This window comes from Cinclus cinclus, chromosome Z (assembly GCF_963662255.1).
Source record: "Cinclus cinclus chromosome Z, bCinCin1.1, whole genome shotgun sequence".
Lineage (NCBI taxonomy): Eukaryota > Metazoa > Chordata > Aves > Passeriformes > Cinclidae > Cinclus > Cinclus cinclus.
Window position 1 is genome coordinate 21,058,768 of NC_085084.1, and position 19,497 is coordinate 21,078,264.

Consider the following 19,497-nt stretch of genomic DNA (forward strand, 5'->3'; position numbering starts at 1 on the left):
CACAACACATCACAAAAGGAATATTCCTCACCACTTCACCTGTGTCCTTCATGAGAGCATTCTGAGGCATGACAGCTTCCATCTGGTAAAGAGAACTTATGCCATAGGCACCTAAGAGGGCTTACTGAAGTCATGACAAATTAATTCCCTGTTTGGGGCTCTGGAATTGATTCTGACATCCTGGACAGCAGAGAAAGATTAATCTCCTGAGAGAGCAGCCCCGGTAGCAGTAAAACAAATAGGATGTGACAGGGAAGGTGTATTGAGGAAATGAATTAGCAAGTTCGGAATATAAAATGGATTGTTGGAATCAAAAAGTGCTCAGATGCACTTTGCATTTCATGGCTCTGTAGGAATGAACAAGGAATGGAAACAAATTCCTTGCTCAAAGTGAGTGAGAGAGGAAAGTTTTCTTTTTATGCACACACACCACGTACACAAGGATACTGTCCAAGCTAAAGTAACTGCAAATGATTCTGTGGATTAGGTGTTGATAGCGCAGGCACAGGGAAACCTGCTTCTGGAATCAGAGAATTAGAAAACCTGAGAATCATTAAATCTGGAAAATACCTCCAAGATCATTGTCAACTAAACCACAGCATTAGTTGCCACATCCAGTTGTTTCTTGTATACTTCCAGGGATGGTGATGCCACCACTGCCCTGGGCAGCCCATTCCAATGCTTGACAGTCCTTTTGAGGAAGAAATTCTTCCTAACATCCAACCTGAACCTCTGCAGGTGCACCTTGAGGCTGTCTGCTCTTGTCCTATCACTGCCTGGGAGAAGAGGCCAAGCTCCACCTGGCTTCCACCTCCTTCAAGGTAGCTGATCTTGCCACTGTCACGCTCATTGCCATTGCAAGAACCACAGCAGAAGGAGAAAAATTTTCATTTGTCCATTGAAGACTATAAAGGATGGCAAAATCTCTGGTCATGCTGACAAAATACTGGCAGCTTCCCTTCAAGCCTTTTTGTATCTGTTCCTTAACAAAAATGGGCTTGCTGCTGTTGGCAGTCAGCATGTTGGAAGTGGTTAACACAAACAGATTGAGACACCAGAAGGCTCTTGCCCCACCAGACCAACAGGAGATATGTAATCTGTCCTCTGGGCTCTCATAACCTGGGTGAATATTTGTTTTGTCAGAAGTTGCTGGAAGACCTAATTTATACCACAACATGGGGGTTTTTGAAGCAACATAAGAAAGGGAAAGAAAATAAAAAATGTTGGGAAGGACATATCTGTAAGTCCCACCAAACAAAAAGGTCTGACCCTGATCTGTCAAAGATTGACAGAGTAGTTTTCTTTATTCCCTAGAAGCAAACTGTAACCCAGTATCTTGCACTTCAGAAAGTGTAGGATGTTCCCTGCTAAAAATTGCTGACAACCAGTTTATCTGAAATAAAAAGTTAGAAGGGGCATTTTTCTCTAGGGCCAGTTTTACTAGCCAGTACTGTCCTCCTCTCTTACATATATGAGTGACACAGAGTATTACAGAATTAAAATCCAGTTAAAAGTGTCTAAGTTCCCTTCTCTGTGGCTGGCCTAGTTGTGCTCAGTGAAATGTTACTTTACTCTGCTACTTAGTGAATGGTTCCTAATTTTTCTGAATCACACACAATTTCACACCTCACACAGGCTCTCCTGGAATGCTCTTTCTCTTACATGAATGTCCAGGCAGCAGACACTGGCCCAGGGCTTCCAGCCGTGGATGTTCCTCCTGCTGCAGATACAAGCAAGTCACATCAAATGCCCATCTGCCAACACATTCAGTAGTGAGAGAGCTACAGAAGCTGCAGCCCACAGGGGGAAGAAATCAAGAGAGTGTGTGTTCAAAGCATGGAGTCATAGAACATTTGCTGTCAAACAGAAATATTTGCTGTCAGGTGCTAAAATACTGTGCATAATTGTGGCTGTATTCACAGAACGAACTGGACTTTTGCGTGCAGGCTTTGAATAAGGCACTAAGGCAAGAAGTACCAATCCCACTGAATGAGGCATATTGATATTTCAATCAATATTTGATTGATTGATTGATTGATATTTCTCATTCTTGATATTTCTCATCCCAGGATATGATAATATAGAGTAATAGAATCATTTACATTAAAAAAGACCCTTAGGTCTTCTAGGCTCACTCACAGCCCTTGGCATTGCAGGACTTCCTGTGAAGCATCCTCTCCAAGCTCCTCATCACCAACACCTAGGACTGGATGGCTGGGATGCAGATGGCCGGCAGGCAGGACAAGATCTGTCAGCTGAAAGGGTGAGCGTGGGCAGCAGCTTCCAGCTCTGCAGCAGGCATTGGAAGGGGACTCACCTGGAAGAGGACTCCCACCTGAAGAGGCTGTGTTTCCATGCACCTCACTCTTGCTGGCTGGCAGTCCCATGTTAGGGCAATGCACAGAGCCTTCCCTTAAATGGGCTTGGGGAAATAAGGAGCTGGGAAGCAACACCCTGCATCCTTCCTGTGGGAGCTCAGAAGCCCTGACTGCTGGCTGAGAGTGCCTGCAAAGCTGCACAGCAGCCACTGGCTGCCCCCTGCCTGGGTCCAGGTCTGGGTGGCCATGGGCAACATGGGCCTGCTGATGGATGCTGCCTTCCTGTTCCCTCACGGTGGTCAAGAAGTTGCCAGCAGTGAACCTGATCATCCTCAGGCAGCTGCTCACACTGCTGACACACATCAGCCAGCTTGTGGCCACCAGAAGAATGACCTGCAGCAACCTGGCCATCTGCATGGGGCTAAACCTGTTGAGCCCACCCCAGGAGGAACAGCTGGAGCTCCAGGCCATGCTGGCCGAGAATAAGAAGGTAATGCTGTTTTCAGCAGCCAGCTGCATCCTCCCCAGCCCCTGTAAGCTTGGCTGCCCAGAGGTGCCTGTGCCCTCTCTTCAGCATAGACCAGTGGAGGGCTGCCCCACAGCCACCACCTTCTGTACAGAGGAAAAGACTCAGCAGTGATAGCAAGGGCTGCTTGGCACCTGGGCTGAGAGCAAGGCTTCCCTGTGTGCAGGTGAATCTGCTGGTGTTTTTTTGATTGAGAACATGGACAACATCTTTGCTGAGGAGATGGCTGGCCTGGATGAGACTCCAGCATCCACAGACATATCCACAGGTATGAACAGTAACAGGTTTGTCCCCAGTCTGGGACTCAGGGTCCTTGAAATCTCAGCATCAAGAAGACAAGCAGTGTAGGGCTCTCCTCTGGGTTTTCTTTTTGGTGTCCTTGTCTTCCAAGAAGTCACTTTTCTGCACATGCTTTTGCTTTCTAGAGCTGGGACAGGAAGAACAAAGTGGCCCTGCAGAAAGAGCAGAGGAGCCCCAGCAAGAATAGATCCCAATGCATCCTCCTCTCTGCCACATGTCCAGCAAGAAGATGGCAAAGAGGCCACGGTGCTGGAGGCCCAAAGAGTAGAGGTATGGTAGCCACACAAAGCCTGGCACAATGCAACCCATAGAGGTGTGTAGTTTTACATGAGGTCAAGGAACTGCTGTACCTCCTTCTGACAGTGCAGCTCTGCAGGCTTCCTTCCTTCCTTCCTTCCTTCCTTCCTTCCTTCCTTCCTTCCTTCCTTCCTTCCTTCCTTCCTTCCTTCCTTCCTTCCTTCCTTCCTTCCTTCCTTCCTCCTTCCTTTCTCCCCCCACACTGACACATGCTACTGAAAACTCCACAGGTTGCTTGTCCAATGCCTTAGGCATATGCTTCATGAATTTACAAAATTCTTGTAAATTAAAGCAGCAGTGGGAGAGCTGTCACCTTGATGGGCCTCCTGCTCAGACTCCATCTCATCCCAGCTCCCTCCAGTCCCTTTTGGGGCCTTCTATACTGTGCAAGAGGGGCTGATGCAAAGCAGTGTCTTCTCTGGGCAGCTAAGGAGGTGATTTAGCAATCACTCCCTTCATCCTCCTTGTTGTCTCTTAACACCTCTCACCTCCAGAATTTCCATTTTAGGCACCTGCTTTAAGCACAATTCTGGTGTCTTCAAACACCTACCAGAACTCTGGCAAAGATTGTAACACTGATGAGTCTTTCTGCATCAACAAGGTAAAAGGAGCTTGCCCTGGTTCCTCGTAGCTCCTGGCTTTGCCTCTCTAACAGAATTTGTGGCCAAAGGATTGAAGGCTGCTACCCCAAGGAAAAGAAAATTAGAAGGAAAAGACAGCAAGAAGAGGCCTGGCCAGAAGACAGGGAATACCAGCCAGAAAGGAAGAGGAGGACATACCAAATAAGACTGGAGAAACTCAGGAGGCTCCAGCACACCAAGAAGCCAAGGTATGGATGGTCCAGGCTCTGCTGCCCATCCTTCTTTCCACACTGCCCTAAGTTAGCTCAAGGTGCTGGCAAGGGTCAATGAGGGCTGCTGCTGTCCAGGGCTTGACAAGAGCTCCATGGCAGCTCTGAAGAGGCTCTGCAGTCCTTGGCTTTCTCTGTACCCACATGCTGAACCTCTGCAGGAGGATGGCTCCATGCAGGAGAAAGCAGCTAATGGATAGGCTATGAAGATGGGGCAGTAGGAACCTCTTTCCCTCCAGTTCTTTTTCTAAATGTTTATAGTGACATGTACCAAAAGAAAGTTTTCATTCTAGAGGCTGCTCTTTAACACCATCTATGTCTATGAATAATTAGGTACGTCTCTTGGTACTTGTAGAGGCATATAAGGCTTTGTCACCTCTTTCCCCACATTCTGGAGCCTGACCAATGTGTTTGCATTCTTGCAGCCATACTGAACACTTCAGCCCCAAATGCTCCACCAGGCAGTGGAACACTGACAGCCTCCAGCTGGGCATGGAATACTCCTAGGGGAGAGACTTGCTACCAGTGGGTCTGTGCTATGCAGTTGAGGCAATGATTCAGGAGATAAGGAGATCCCTGCCTGAAAGGTCTCCCTCTGCTCAGTTAACCCCATTGGATAGGGAATAAAAGGGCCTGGCTTGAGAGCTTTTGAATGTTGTTACATGACTGAGAAGCAAAGGCTTCTTGAATTCAGCTGTGAATGGACAGGGAAGGATTTGCTTGGTATGGCAAGGTTTTTTTTCCAAAAGAAGAAGGAAAGTAAAAGTCTCCCCTCTAGTGAGGCTGAGAGGTGTGAATGTGTATTGGCCAAGTTTTGATGCTCCTTTTCCTGGGAAGATTCCCTTGTGCAGGGACATTAGTGGTGATGAAGTGAAAGCTTTGACAGCTTTTGGACTGTGTTTGAGAAGTCAGTCTTATCCATTGTTGAAAGTCTTTGGCCCAAACTTCCTTTTTAGGAACAAGGGATGGAAGTGTGATAGCCATGGAACCCTTAGGGAGCAGATGGGTTGGTTTTGAGGCTTGATAACTTGTGTGATTGGCAAGAAGGACAATGTTGGTTCTGGACATGAAATAGTTAAAGACTCTTTTAAGCCCAGGGGTTTCTTCTGCGTTGAAGAGGATTCAATCGCAGACCATTAGTCCTTGTGTTTGACAGGTTCCCTCTTTGACTTAGGAATCCACTTTCTCTTGCCTCTTCCCAGACTTTCCTGGAGCGTTCAGTTTCTGTATTGCCACAGGCCTTTTTGCACATTATTGTACAACTTTGCCATAGAATCTTTCTACTTTGTTTAGTATGCAGACCCATTGCCTGCGGTATATTTATTAGTGAGGAAGGGCAGACTCAATGCAGGGAGTGGGATTTTTTTGGAATCCCCAATATCTTATTGCCAAGTGTGATGAACTTCCATCTTCTGTAAACTCACACATACCAGATTTCAAAAGCAATTTCTTCCTCAAGAGAGGGAAATGTGGAAGGCTCTGAACTATTGTATCCCTGAAGTGATTCCAGGAAAATAGCAAGTGATCTTTGGGTTTCTTTCTCTCTGGTTTTTCTTTCAAGGGGAATAATAATGTTGCCCTTGAATCTTCAGGAATGGGGACTGTGAACAAGGTTGCAGCAGAGGGAGCTTTGCCTGGCACCAAGAGCTGTGGGAACAGTTCCCAGGAACCTGAGGAGCTTGGTAAGGATAGAGCCCATATTGTTTTAGAGAGATGTGAGACAGCTGCTCTGACCCTGCATGACAGGAAGGGAGATCAGAAGAGTTGAGTTCTTGTCTGCAGGGCTGGTGTTTCTTGGTGCCTTTAGTTCAAATCCTGCACTGACACAACCTCCCCGAGCCCTGCCCTCCACGCTTCTCCAGAGGCTCTGACACTGAGTCCTCTGCTGTGGCCAGAGAGCCAGGAGTAAACCTGATCTTGTGGGAGTTGTGTCATTAAGCTGGGTGTCCCAATTTGGTTTCATAACTCAGCTCACAGCAGCCTTCAGTTTCAGCCATTTCAGTGAGTACTGAGGTCTCTCTGTCAGCACAAAGAAAGAACAAGGCTGGGCTTCTTTGTGGGAGCTGAGACCGTCTGTGTTTCAAGCTCTCACGGGTGCTATTTGCACTGTGAGTGCTGAGACTTTTTTGAGATATTTCAGTTCTTTCCACAGTTTTGAACAGTTGGAAGGATCCCTGTTCTCTGAAAAGCAGGCTTCATATTCCAAGTGAGAGTCTGCATCTCAGACCATGTTGAGTCCCTCATAGAAGGACAATTGGCACCCAAGGGAAACATGCACAAGGGCCAGTATTGACTCAGTGTTCCCTTTGTTTCCAAGATCCCATCTATCAGCCTCTCCAGGAGGGCTGCTCTGTGTAGCAGGAAAGGACAGAGAGAGCTTGTGAGCATCCAGCAGGTGGAATCCCTCTGTTTATAGCTGCATTTATAGATGTCTATAGTTATATTTATCTATCCATATAATTACATTTATACATTTATAGCGTTGTGTTGGCTGCTATGGGGTCCATGGAGATCCAATGCTCCAGACCCAGGAAGCCACCAACCTTCCCAGAGAGAGATAATCCCACAAGGAACTGCCTTGCAGGGGGTCTCCTGGCTGGTCTCTGAGCTGCCGGATAAGACTCAGCAAGCGGTGGCTGTGGCCACAAGTGATCAGCTCTGATCAGTGATTTCAGCTCAGCTATTCCAGCTCTGCTTGCCAGGCTATCCCAGGCCAACTAAGGGACAGAGAGACGGGAACCGTTGCATGGCAAATTCCACAGAGATTCCTTTATTATCCAGCAGCTCTGTGAAAGGAGCCAGGAACTACTGCTCCCTCCTGGACTGGGGAAATACTGGGGTTTTTATGGGGGAGAGCAAGGGTGGTACCAAGGGGGTAAGACCAATGGGTTACAAAGGATTAACATGGGTACTAGGGCATGGTGGGATAGCTCACCATGATAATAAAAGGTGGGCCAACCTAAGGAGTATCCTTCCAGGAGGGTTGAGATAAGCTAATCACAGCCTATTCAAAGGACATCCCTTCAGGGCAAGTCCATCGGTGGAGCTGGGGCAGAGCCATGGGCCTCCACAGCCTTGTATTTATATGTGTATATATTTATAGGTCTGTGTAGTTAAATTTATATATAGTTACAGATGTGATACAAATATACATGCATATATACATTATACTCATCTATAGATTTGCAGAGATACATTTATATATGGGTAGAGTAACAAATGCCTGCAAGAAATGACATTTGTCAGCTGAGATGGGTGTTGTGTGATTTATTCTATCCAAAGCAATGAGCAGATGTAAAGGTGATGATGCTGGAGGATTTTGGCTGTGAAAATCTCCAGCCGTGCCCAGCACATGCCCCACATGCACTCAGGCTGGTCAAGGAAAGTGCATATTTGGGATGGCAGCAGAGGCACACGTTTGCTAAGAACTCCCTGCAAAGCCTGCTGAGAAAACTCCAGGACCCCACTGAGTGCAGAATTCCAACCAGAAGCCACCTGGGTAGGACAAATCATTCATAATGGAAAAAAAAAAAAAAAGAAAAAAAAATTAAAAAAAGAAAGAGAAAATGTATCCAAACAGATGTGAGGATGCTCTATGAGTCTCATAAAATGCTCTAAATCACCACTGCCTAGGCATGTCTTCAGCAAATATAATTTGTTAAAAACTCAACACTTTCCATGAAAGATAGATTGCATTTTCACTTACCTTGCTGTGTGAGTGGAAGATGTCCTTGGTATCCAGAGGCTGAGCTGCTGCTGAGAAAGTCTTTGGCTTTGATTGAAAGTAGAAGTCCTGTTTCTACCAAGAATTTTGATCTCTTGGTGTTTTGGAGGAAGAAAAAGAAAACAACAGATCACCTTAAGTCTACATTGAGGTGAAGGGTATCACAGAAAGCTAAGAGTTCACCAAGGCAAGAGACCCTCATGAAATTTAAACTTCTCTCAATAATAACAATAATTTCTCGGTACATGTTGATTTCAGCAAGCATCAGCAGAGTAAGTCAGATTCTCATCTTGTTCTGGCCTTTCACATATCACTAAGGAAAGGTGAGGCTTTGTATTCCCAGCTAGATTTAAAATTATTCAGAGGTCAAAACTGAATTCAAGTCAGGTTTATTATCACTGTAATTTACATTCTTCTAAAATATAGTATCCTTTTATATTTGCCTGGAGATTTGAGCTTGTTCCTTGACAAGAAGAAAAGATTAATCCTTTTTGGATATGAAACAGTTTTCAATAGAAAAGGGGGGAAAAGGCCTTTGAACACATTGTTACTTACAGGAAAGGTGGCTGCTGCAACAAATGCTTATCAGGACAAAAAGACATGGGGTGACATTTTTTATGTTATTGTGCGTGCATGAAATACTGTTACCAAGCCTCTGTTTTCAAGACTATATAAACACACAGTATAATGTGAATCGCAATTTAATGTCCTTAACAATACAGCTTATGCTGGATTCTAAGAACTCTGTTTACTTACTTTAATGCTTTGATCATTCCTGTGAATGTTCAAAAGCCATTAAACATAGCACTCAGTCTTTGGCAGATATTTGGTCTTGAAGGAAAACTTTTTGCTAATTTTTTTCCGATCTCTTTAAAACTCACTGGTTTGATTCACTAAAGTTGATATCAAGAGCTAGAAATCTAAAGCATGGGAAAAGGGCTATTTATTGAAGCAAATACGTATGCTGTCAGAAAATGTCCTTTAGATAAAATCAGAATTTCCAAGGACTCTATCCTCTCCCCCTTTCCCTTTCCCTTTCCCTTTCCCTTTCCCTTTCCCTTTCCCTTTCCCTTTCCCTTTCCCTTCTCCTCTCCCTTTCCCTTTCCCTTCTCCTCACTTTCCTCTTTCCTGTCCCCTCTACACTCCTATTATCTCTTATTTTCACAGACCAGGTTTTTATAATCTGTCCCCTTAATAACTGTGCCAGATGCTGTTTGAAGGTGTTCTCTTTGTTCTCTGAGAGGCATATCTACACCATCCTGCCCCTGCAGATACTTTAGCTTAGTGGCAGAGGCTGTCACAGCACTGCCAGCAACTACTATGAAGTCAGAGCTGCAGGATTTTTCATCGCTGGCCTGAAAGTGCTACCCCTGGAGTGGAAACATCAGTAGGAGCTCGTGCTCTGCCTCCCTATGATGACAAATCCCTGGAATCCCTCCTGCTGTGCTCTGTGGCAGCACCACCAGAGGAGGGAGAGGATGTGACAAATCCTCTGGGACACCTTGGGCCTGTCTCTGGGCAGCAGGACCTTCCTTTGGCCAATGGTCAGTTCTGCAGACAGGTATCGCCACGCTCCTGAAAATACTCCTTGCTTTCTAGGGGAAATCTCTTCAGCTTCAGTCATTAAAGGCTCTGAGAGAAGCCAAAGACTCAACCCTCTTTTTTTTCTGATAAAGCAAATGATGGGCAGTTCTTCAGCCCATGGAATTAAAAATAATTTCTTTTGACTTAAGTAGCCTCCAAGCTCATATTTTGTGAGGGAATTACTTTCCCACACATGGTGCATTCCCTCCTTTGTTACTAACAAAATCCCAGTGTTTGACGCAAACAGCCCCAGGATATTTTCATGAATAGCTCATAATATATCTCACAATCAGCCTCTTGAGAAAAGCAATGTGTTTTTTCTAAAATAACCAATTAGTCTGAGTTTTGAATGTTTTGCATTTGCAACTGAGGCAAATGCAATTCTAATTGTTGTCAGCAGGTGAGGTACTTATAAACAAAGAATTAAATTTTACATGGCATTTCCTAATGGATAATGATCATAAAAAAGAATGGATGCTTGGAGAGTGTGTTGCTATAATGTGGTGTGTTCAAGTTATGACACACAACGTACATCTCTCCTTTATACTTTTCTTTTATAAATGCATAGATCTAAGAATTCATAGCTTTTATTTGGCATGAAAGGTCAAAGACTAGGTAGTAAACACCTGTCTATCCTCCTGGACCACAATTCTGGACACCCACGACCATAGGGTGCCACTTCAGAAGATTCAGTCAACAGTAGCAGATGGGCTCCATAGCACCAACCTACCCTCTTTGTGTGTCATCAGCAAGAGAAATTAGTTCCTTCCAGTTCCCAAATGTCAAAAAATATGTATTTTTGCATGCAAAATATGATGACTTCTGCTGATGTTAATAACATTTCACTGGGCCAAAGACAATTAAGATTTCTGAAGTTTTACAAAACAGAGATGCAAATGCCACAGAAATCATAGAAAGGATGAAGGTTTAATCACCCTGAAGAAAACCCTCTCTTGCTGAAGTACTCATAGCTTGATCCAGAGTCCACTGATATCACCTCACCCTGTCAATGAGCAATCCTGGAAGTGCAGAGCATGTCAGCCCCAGCTCTGGTTCTACTGCATGGTTTTATGCACAATTGTCTCCAAAATCTGCAGCAGCACACGCAGAAGTCACAGCAAAGCCCATTCTGAGGATGGCTTGGAGGATCCTCCACACGTATTCCAAGTGCACAGGAAAAGCAGGTTCTCCCAGCAGAAGGTTGGTGAGTCCCACATCCCCTCAGCCTCGTGCTGTCACTGTCCTGTATCTTCTGTGCCCAGAGCCCAGGATATGTGACACTTTGGCGCTACCAGTGACATGATTTCTGCTTTGGCTAGACACTGCCCTGTCTTCAGACTCCCCTGGGTTCTGTCCAGCCCAGGACACTCCAGCCCTGGGGCAGCTCTCTCACAAGCAGGACAGCACAGCCTGGTTTGGTGCAGCTTCTCTTCAGCTCACAGTGCCAGGATTTGTTTTGTGTGGGGTGAAGCCCCACGGCTGCACCAGAGCTGGGGCAGAGTGCAGGAAGAGCACAGGGACAGAGGCCAGCCTGGGCACAGGTCACTGCAGGGTCCTTCATTGGGTCAGCTTCATCAGGTATGGACATTTCTGGAGGCAACAAAAACCCCAGAAAATCTGCAGAACTGGGAACCAAGGGGATAAAAAGGAGTTTGTGGGCAGACTTTGAGGATAAAACCTATGAAAACAAACTCAGGCGGACCCAAAGCCAGGTAGGAAGGGGTTACCAACATTGGTGTGTTCCTGCTCCCAAGGAAGGGGAGGAAACCCCCACCAGTAGCATCACAAACCTCCCAGCAAGAGACCCAGGACACTGATGGCTCCCTGTGAGCCCCAGGCTGTGGCTGTGAACTGTGGGACCTAAGAGAGTGTTGGAATGGCCAGGACAGCACAGACAGGTGCTGGGGGAGTTTCTATGCTGAGTTCTCACTCCACTACTGGGGCTCTTCAGCATCAATTCATCCCAGGGGCGTGTGACTGGCACAAGTGCTCCAAGGGTAACACCATCACTGTGTGTCATTACAGCTCCTGCACATACTCCTAGCCCAAATGCATGACATTTTATCAGGCACTTCCCTTTTCCTTTTGATATTAATGACTGTAAAGGGTTTAATGGTCATTTATTTGATGTAGACATTTTATAATAAGCATACTGAAGTAAGAGGTTGGCACTAAATTTTGGATCAGTACCATAATTACAGACTGCATTCCCAAATGGAGTCAATTAATATTTATTATTTTCTACTCCCATTGTTAGCCCTAAAATTTGACTTGCACTCCATTTTCTTGCCAAATAAGAGACACTTTCCAAACCTTCTTAACAGTTATCAACAATATTTACCAATCTTTTCATTTTAACCTAATCTGATCTTTTAGACCAAAATATATAACCTTTCTGAACCAAAAAAATAATAACATATATATATATATGTATATATATATATATTCTACACTTTCACATCTAAATTCCAAGTAAAACACACCAGAGCTTGATTTATCTTTTCCTGACTGCACCCTCACTTCCAGGAACCTGACCTATTCAAGGGCATAATGTAAACATAAACATAATTTAGTGCACCATTATGGATGGTTTATGGAGGTGCAGACTGGTGGGAGGAGTGCAACACATGTACACACACCATTGTCAACTGCTCATGGCAACCTCAAGCTCAAGCTTAACATTTCCTTATCTCAGCAGTTGAGCAGCAACATTAATTCAGCTGCCACAAACCCAGAAATTGCTTAAACCAACATAAAATATGGAATTAACAAATAGGCGTCCTCGTCATTGTTCTGGTGATTATGAACAGAAAATCATGTCTACAGGAACTGGAAATGTGTAGGCTATGCAATGGAGAACATTGGATGTTCAGATGGCAGAGGCTGTAGAAATAGTGCAGCAGAAAGTGCTGGTTTTAGTCTTATGTATCTCTGTGTTATCTCAAATTTATGGACAAGAAGCACTTTGCTCCTATTTACAGCACAGCTGAGTGTGCAGCCCTTTCATAAAATTAAAGACCATGACTCTGTCAAGGGAATATCTGAATGGTTCATGAATCTGAAGAACAAATTTGCCATATTTTCCTTTATCTCTTTCATCTCAGTATTATTGCCCTTTTGTAAGAAGCCAGGCATTTTCTCTCTTCCCTCACTGGCCAGGCTCATTTCTTATCTATCTGCCAGCACATATCCATGGACTTGGAGCTCCTCACCTCCAGGAGCCTGCCTCTGGCTGGATTTGGGGCACAGCTTGGCCACTTTTGACCTTGCAAGCATCATGTGTTTCTCCTAGCATTTTCTGGGAAGAGCTGAGTGCAGCACTGGGAATGCTCTCAAAGCATGTCCTCCAAAGGAACCTCAGCCTTCTGCCATGTGCTGCTTCCACGGAGTAAATCCAAGGGTGCCACATGACTGCTGGCTTTTCATCAGACAGAATGCTTGGAAGGCAAACCACAGTGTCCTGAAACTGAAATGGGATGAGAGGTAACACTTTGTCCCACCCTCCAGAGAAATGCAAGCACAGGAATGGGTGGCTGCACCTCAAACCACATCTGTCACCAGCAACCTGAACAGGAGCGTTTACCCCAACTCCCCTTCCACGGAGATTCCCCAACAAAAGCCAGGATCAACTTCTCTCACACTGTATTGTGAACTTACTGGCCTGGAGGGCTGACCCCAAATATGTCAAAAGGGGATGCACCAATTCCATGGTATCTCAGGGGTTGTATTTACACACACTCACGTGTCAGTGCTGATCAGTAATGCTGTGCTCACCTCACCTTGACAGAGATGTGTACGTGTGCTAGGAACACACCTGGAAAAGGTGGGCAGAGTGAGGACCCATGTGTCCTAGTTTGAAAGACAGGTGTTTGCTAAGGAAAGCAGAAGCTTCCCTTTGGACTGAAAAAAAATGTGATTCTTCCGATTATTATAATTTTGGAATTAAGAGAGCTCTCAGGCAAAGATATGGGGGTAGGAATAACAGTTCTTTACTAGTATATCTAACACGACAAACAAGAACAACAACAGCTATGAAATTAGCCACAAACAGAACAGTAACTCAGTCCCAGTGTTTTTTGGCTGCAGGCACCTTTTCCCTGAGCTGCAGTTCCCGGTGCTGGGGGCGGGCAGGTCCCGCAGAGCTGCAGGAGGGCTGGGGGTGATGGCAGCACTGTCCCAGGGGGAGAGAGAGATGGAGAGAGCCCTCCGCTCACGGTGTGGGTCCTGGTGCTCAGCAGAGTGCTGGATGGTGGTAGTTCACAGCGAGAAGACAGCAGGGCAGGGTCCGATAGTGGTTTCCCAACGCTGGGATGGCAGAGATGGAGGAGAGGCAGAGATCGTCCTTCTCGTCTGAAATCCGCAGGGGAAATGGGCCGAGGCCCAGCCTTCCGCTTCCTCTTCTGGCTGTTTGAATCTCGCAGGGTTTCCGTCCTCTTTCTCCTGCCCCTTGTCACCAGGGCCCAGTCAACAGGTATCTTAGCATGACAATGGGGAAAATTCCACAGAGGGAAAAGGGAGAGAACCAACCCCCAACACCATGTCGTTGATTTCAACTGCTCTAATTAATGGTATGTCTGGAAAGATGGACTCGATGATCTTGGAGGTCTTTTCCAAGGTCTATTCTTTTCAATGATCCTATGATTCTGTGTCTCTTAAGGCACCATTTTGGCCATATTGCAGAAAATACAACAAAACAGCAAAAACCAGAGGAGGTTTCACACCAGTTCAGCCTGATATTTCATGCTGTATGCCTGGTAGCAAGTTGAGACATTTTAATATATCCTGCAACATTCTATTTTAAGGTGACACCACCTAAAATATTTTCCAAAAATGGCCCAGTGCAGTTTTATTGTCACACAATCATCCAAATTAAGGAATATGTTTTTTAAAAGTAACTCGTTACTATGCCCTTTTGCATTCTGATGTTGTCATGGATACCAGTATTTATGATAAATGCCTTCCATAAGTAAGCCCTGACTCTGCTGTTATCAGGAAATAATCACAGAAACTGAGTTATATTTCTGTAATTTGCTCCTGTGATAAACAGAATGTCAGTTTAGGGCCCAGAAAGTTTTGTAACCATACCATCTACACAAGAATAGAGGTAATTCTGAGATCCATCTTGCTTTCACTGCACTCTGAGTTCTACCTAGCAGCTGAAGGTAAATGCTCTGTTAAAAATAAAAAGTGGTGTCTGAGAACAGCATATTGATTGCTGGCAAACATTAAGGCTTAATTTCTTATTAAAGAGGTGGAACTGGTGACCCATATTCTGCTTTATGTGTCCTCACAACTTATGTGGCGAAAGTCTGACTGTCCAAGAAAAGTTTCCTTACTTTTCGACCATATATACCATTGTCCAACAGTGATCATCAAAACTTCATCTGAGCTATTAAATATTGGGAATTCCCCAATGCTCTTTTGGGGGGGAATTGATTATAATTCTGACTGCAGCTATGTCAATTCTCACAGAATCCAGTGCAGCTTAACCATAACAGACAACAAAAACCTGTGGAAGTGCATCTAAGTCGTAAAGCAGCACCTGGAGCCAGGGGCGAAAGTCCCTGGAATCTCAGAATGATTCACCATAGGTCAAAGGAGTCAAAGCTGCAATGGGTGCTGCTGAGACTGTCAACAGCCAACAGTCGGAACACAGGTGGAACACAAGAGGAGATTCTGTGGGCTTTTCCTGCAGCCAGGTGCTCGCTCCCTTCTCTGCCCTGCATTGGATCTGCATGGGTGTGAGCACAGCTTGGCACTGAGGGAACTGAAAAACAGCTGGAAAATAGAATGGTAAGCGTGGCCTTCTGCTCCACGGGTACAGCCACAGAATAGCCCAGGGTAGGAGGGACCTCAGAAAGTACAACTTTTTGTGGGAAGGGGAGGGAGCCTTGGGGAGATTCCCTGGAGCCCTATCCAGTTGCAACTTGGAAACCTCCAGCATGAGGGACTCTGCCACATCCCTGGGGAGGTTTTCAGCAAAAGCTTGTTCCTACTGTAAGAATTGCTTTTTGGCTGACACAAAACCCCTCCCAGTGTTACCTGTACTGTTGCTCCTTGTTTTCTTCACGTGGTACTTTGTGAGCAGAGATGCCCTGTCCCCCTGGTCTCTGCTCTAAATACTGGAATCATGTGATGTACCTTGTGTTCTCCAGGAAGAACAGACACAGCTGCTCCAGTCTTCCCTCACAGCACAGGTTCTCCAGCCCTTTGATCATCTCTGTCCCTCCTTTGGACCCTCTCCAGTCTGTAAGAGCAGCAGGGGAGAACAAAGTACTGCAGGGAGAACCATTGTCCAACTTCAATGGAATCACAAACTTACTCTCAGTGAATATGACCTTGGCTGTTGCTGGAGCAGTCCAGGAGATGTTTGGAGGAAGCAAGAATGGAAATGGAAAAGGAATAATAAAAACTTCAAAGAATTAATAATAATAAAACTTATCCTTAAGGATACTTTTCTCCCAAGAGTTTCTGACAGTGGAGCACTGTTACAGCTGGCAGCAGAGAAACAGGAGCAATTCTTTCTTCAAGGAGGACTTCATCTATTGTGCAAACTCTGTCCTCCACTGCCCAGGCTCTGTTCAGGCCCAGCGGCTTGTTTGTGAATCATCCAGTTTTCCTTCTTTCTAAAAGGGACTGATGACATAGTGTTTGGTTATCCATTTCCTTCAGACAAAGTTTATTCCCAATTGTCCTGCATGGGAAGGGAGCTGCTCTATAAATCCATAATGTCAAAGCACTTCCACCATTCTCTGTAGCTGTATCACAGTATAAGAAGCAATTCTGCTGCAAAGTTTGGACAATTGCTCACAAACTAATGACCTGTCTTCATCACAGCTTCAATCTGAACATGATTTATGTTAGCCTTATAGAAACAATGTAAAGACAAAGCAGTTTAAACTGCTTCTGTACTCTCAACTTAATTGTTCTCTTACCAAAATGTCAGAGACTTTGCTGGGTTTTTTTTTGTCTGTTCCCTCTACACACAGAACATAGACATTTTCTCTACCTGAGAAGTAAAACATATTTACTTTTCTCTCCATAGATTTTTGAGAAATGAAATTAAAATATGTCACAATTTGAGGGACCAACCTTGTTGAGACAAGAGAAGAATCCACATTTACTTGAAGGAAAAGAGCATGACCAAAACATTTCTCATATTTGCATGCCTTCAGCCTGGGCTCACCTCTTGAAAGTGTCATTTCAGCTTTCACTGGGTTGGTAACAGGACCCCACATCATGATTTTGGAATGGATATTGTCATTCTGAGCAGGGAGATAAGGCTCATATTAATCAAAAGAAATCATAAACCCAGCATTTAAAATGTGCCTTCTACAAAAGAGTATATACTTTTTAAATTTTTTGTTGATATCTGAGCTGAGCAGAAAACAGGCAAGGAAAAGGGAAAAACCCCAGCCAACCCCAGGTTTATACCCAATCTGGTAATTATGTTGTGTAGTCATTAATAAGTTGATTACAGGAAGACCATAATTTTCACTGGCACCATTAAAATGGCACAGAACAAATTCTGTGAGACACTTTGGAATCAGGTCATGGATGTCCTCCAGCAAGCACTGAGCAGGGTTTTGAATCCAATGATTCTCTAGTCATTTGTACCAGCTGAGTTTCTAGTTCATTGTATTTTGTAATTTAGTTGTGTCTGCAACTTCCATTTTAGAGGTTTTTTTGGTATGCCTTTGTGAAAAATTCAGCTGCTAATCAGCATTAATGTAAAGTTATCACTCTCACCACTGGGTTTCTGGGAATCCTGTGTAACGTTTAAATATTAACTCCAGACCTTTCAACAACCTGCTTTCTTTAAAGGAAGAACCAAGAACACTGAACAAGTGTAATAGCTGTCTTGAAAATCTGTTAATGAGCACAGATATGCTCTGTGCCAACTTGATGATGACCCTTATCCTATCTTTTGTGAGACAGAATAACTCCAATTCTTTGCCAATTTATTGCATCTTTCACATGCAAATAATGTAAATATTTTTCCCTTTCATCACAACTGCAGGGTAAGAAGACAGAGTAGACAACCCTAAGTTTCTCACTCTGATAAAAACATCAAACAGAAAGGCCAGATTCAAATTCTGTTATTCATTTCTAAATTGTAATGGAATCCAGAGATCAGAGAAGGTTTAAAATATGTGGCCATTGCTAGAGGACAGAGGTTTATCTATCTGCACTCTGCCTGTTGGGGAGGAAGAAATAGGAATGCCTTATAGATATGATTGTTTAGCATAAGAACCTGGGAATATAGAAAGTGTAGGTGAGAATGAAATGAAAGCGGTGTTCTCGACTGAGTGTCTGGAGGGCAGCAATATGGATGCCTGATGGTCTTCTCCTTTTGTTAAGATAATGCCTGTTGCTGCAAACATACCAAAGAACCATCAGAGACCCCTTCCTGGCAGGACAGGAAGTGCCCAAGATAAGCTTTAGAGATAAGAAAATGGTAAAACATGATAATGTAGTGATTCTTATAGGCTGTATGTTAATGTTAGAAATTTGTATCTTGTACTAGATTGGTCAGTGAAAAAGTAGAATATTCAACATAGAAGGAGATTTAAGACCTTTTAAAAGGAGACCTCACTCTCTTACTCTCTTGCTCTTGCCCTTACTCTCTTGCTCTTGCTCTCTTGCTCTTGCCTCTCTGCTCTCTCTTGCCCTTACCCTCTTACTTCCTTGTCCCTGTCCTTGCACCCCTCACCCCTGCTTTCACCCCTTTTGTTATTCTGCTCCTCTGGACCTGCTTTGAGCTGCATCTGGTAGCAAGGCCCTTTTCACCCACACCCGATGTAATAAACTGCAAGCTTCAAGATCTGAATATAGAGAGCTCGCCTGAGTTTGTCCCAACCACCAGCTCCTACACCTGCCCTGCATTCTCTGCTTAAACTTGGTTTTCTGAGACATATTCGTGTTGCATAGAGGTCTTGCAATCCAGAGTCGCACTCAGATTTGTGTGTTGTTTAGCAGTTTTGTAAATCTCAGTATAATAACCTGCAGATAGAGGTTCCATCTCCTCAGTACATTTATTTAGAGATATGTGCAGTGCACAGCACTGAAAATGCTTCATTAAAAAAATGCTTGAAAAAGCTTGATAAATGGAGAAAATACTGATAGAAAAGAGGCAGTCAGTCTCAGGTTGGGTAGAGATGCTCCCATAACCCCTGTCAGAGTTGGAAACATCATTTGTCCCCAGCCTTGCTCAAACCAAACCTCTCTTTAGTGAAGGACAGTTTGACAGCTTTTTCTAACACTCCTCCCACCCCACTGACATTCCCTCAGACAACAGGCTGCTCCAAAAAAAAACAAGTAAAACATTCTAAAGAGTAGGGGTGAATAAATCCACTGAAACCAACAAAAGTGCTGACAGACTTGAAGCTATAAGCCTGCAGTACCAGGCTGAACTGGGCCCCTGAAATCACTAATCCTGTCTGGTCTTGCCATTCCCTTTCTGCCGCAGAGTAAAGCCAAAGTAAAATATGACTTTTAGGTGGATACTTGGGACAGATGTATACAGTTATTGAACCACCAAGGATCCCCCTCTTTCTCTGGCAACATTTTAGGTGCTTAGGAAGAAAGGACAGAAATTTTTGTCTGGCTCTTTTGCTAAGAAGTTGCTTCTCCTCTTGAATGGTTCATGGCTATCTGATTGTATTGTACCTCACATGCCAGAAATTACATTAGAAATAAAGAAAGTAAGTATACATTTCTGAAAGTAAGGATTCCAGGAAGGATTCCAGGAAGAAAGAAAGGAAGGATTCCAGGAAGGAAGGATTCCAAGAAGGATTCCAGGAAGGATTCCAGGAATGAAAGAAGGAAGGATTCCAGGAAGGATTCCAGGAAGAAAGAAAGAAAGAAAGAAAGAAAAGAAAGAAAAGAAAGAAAAGAA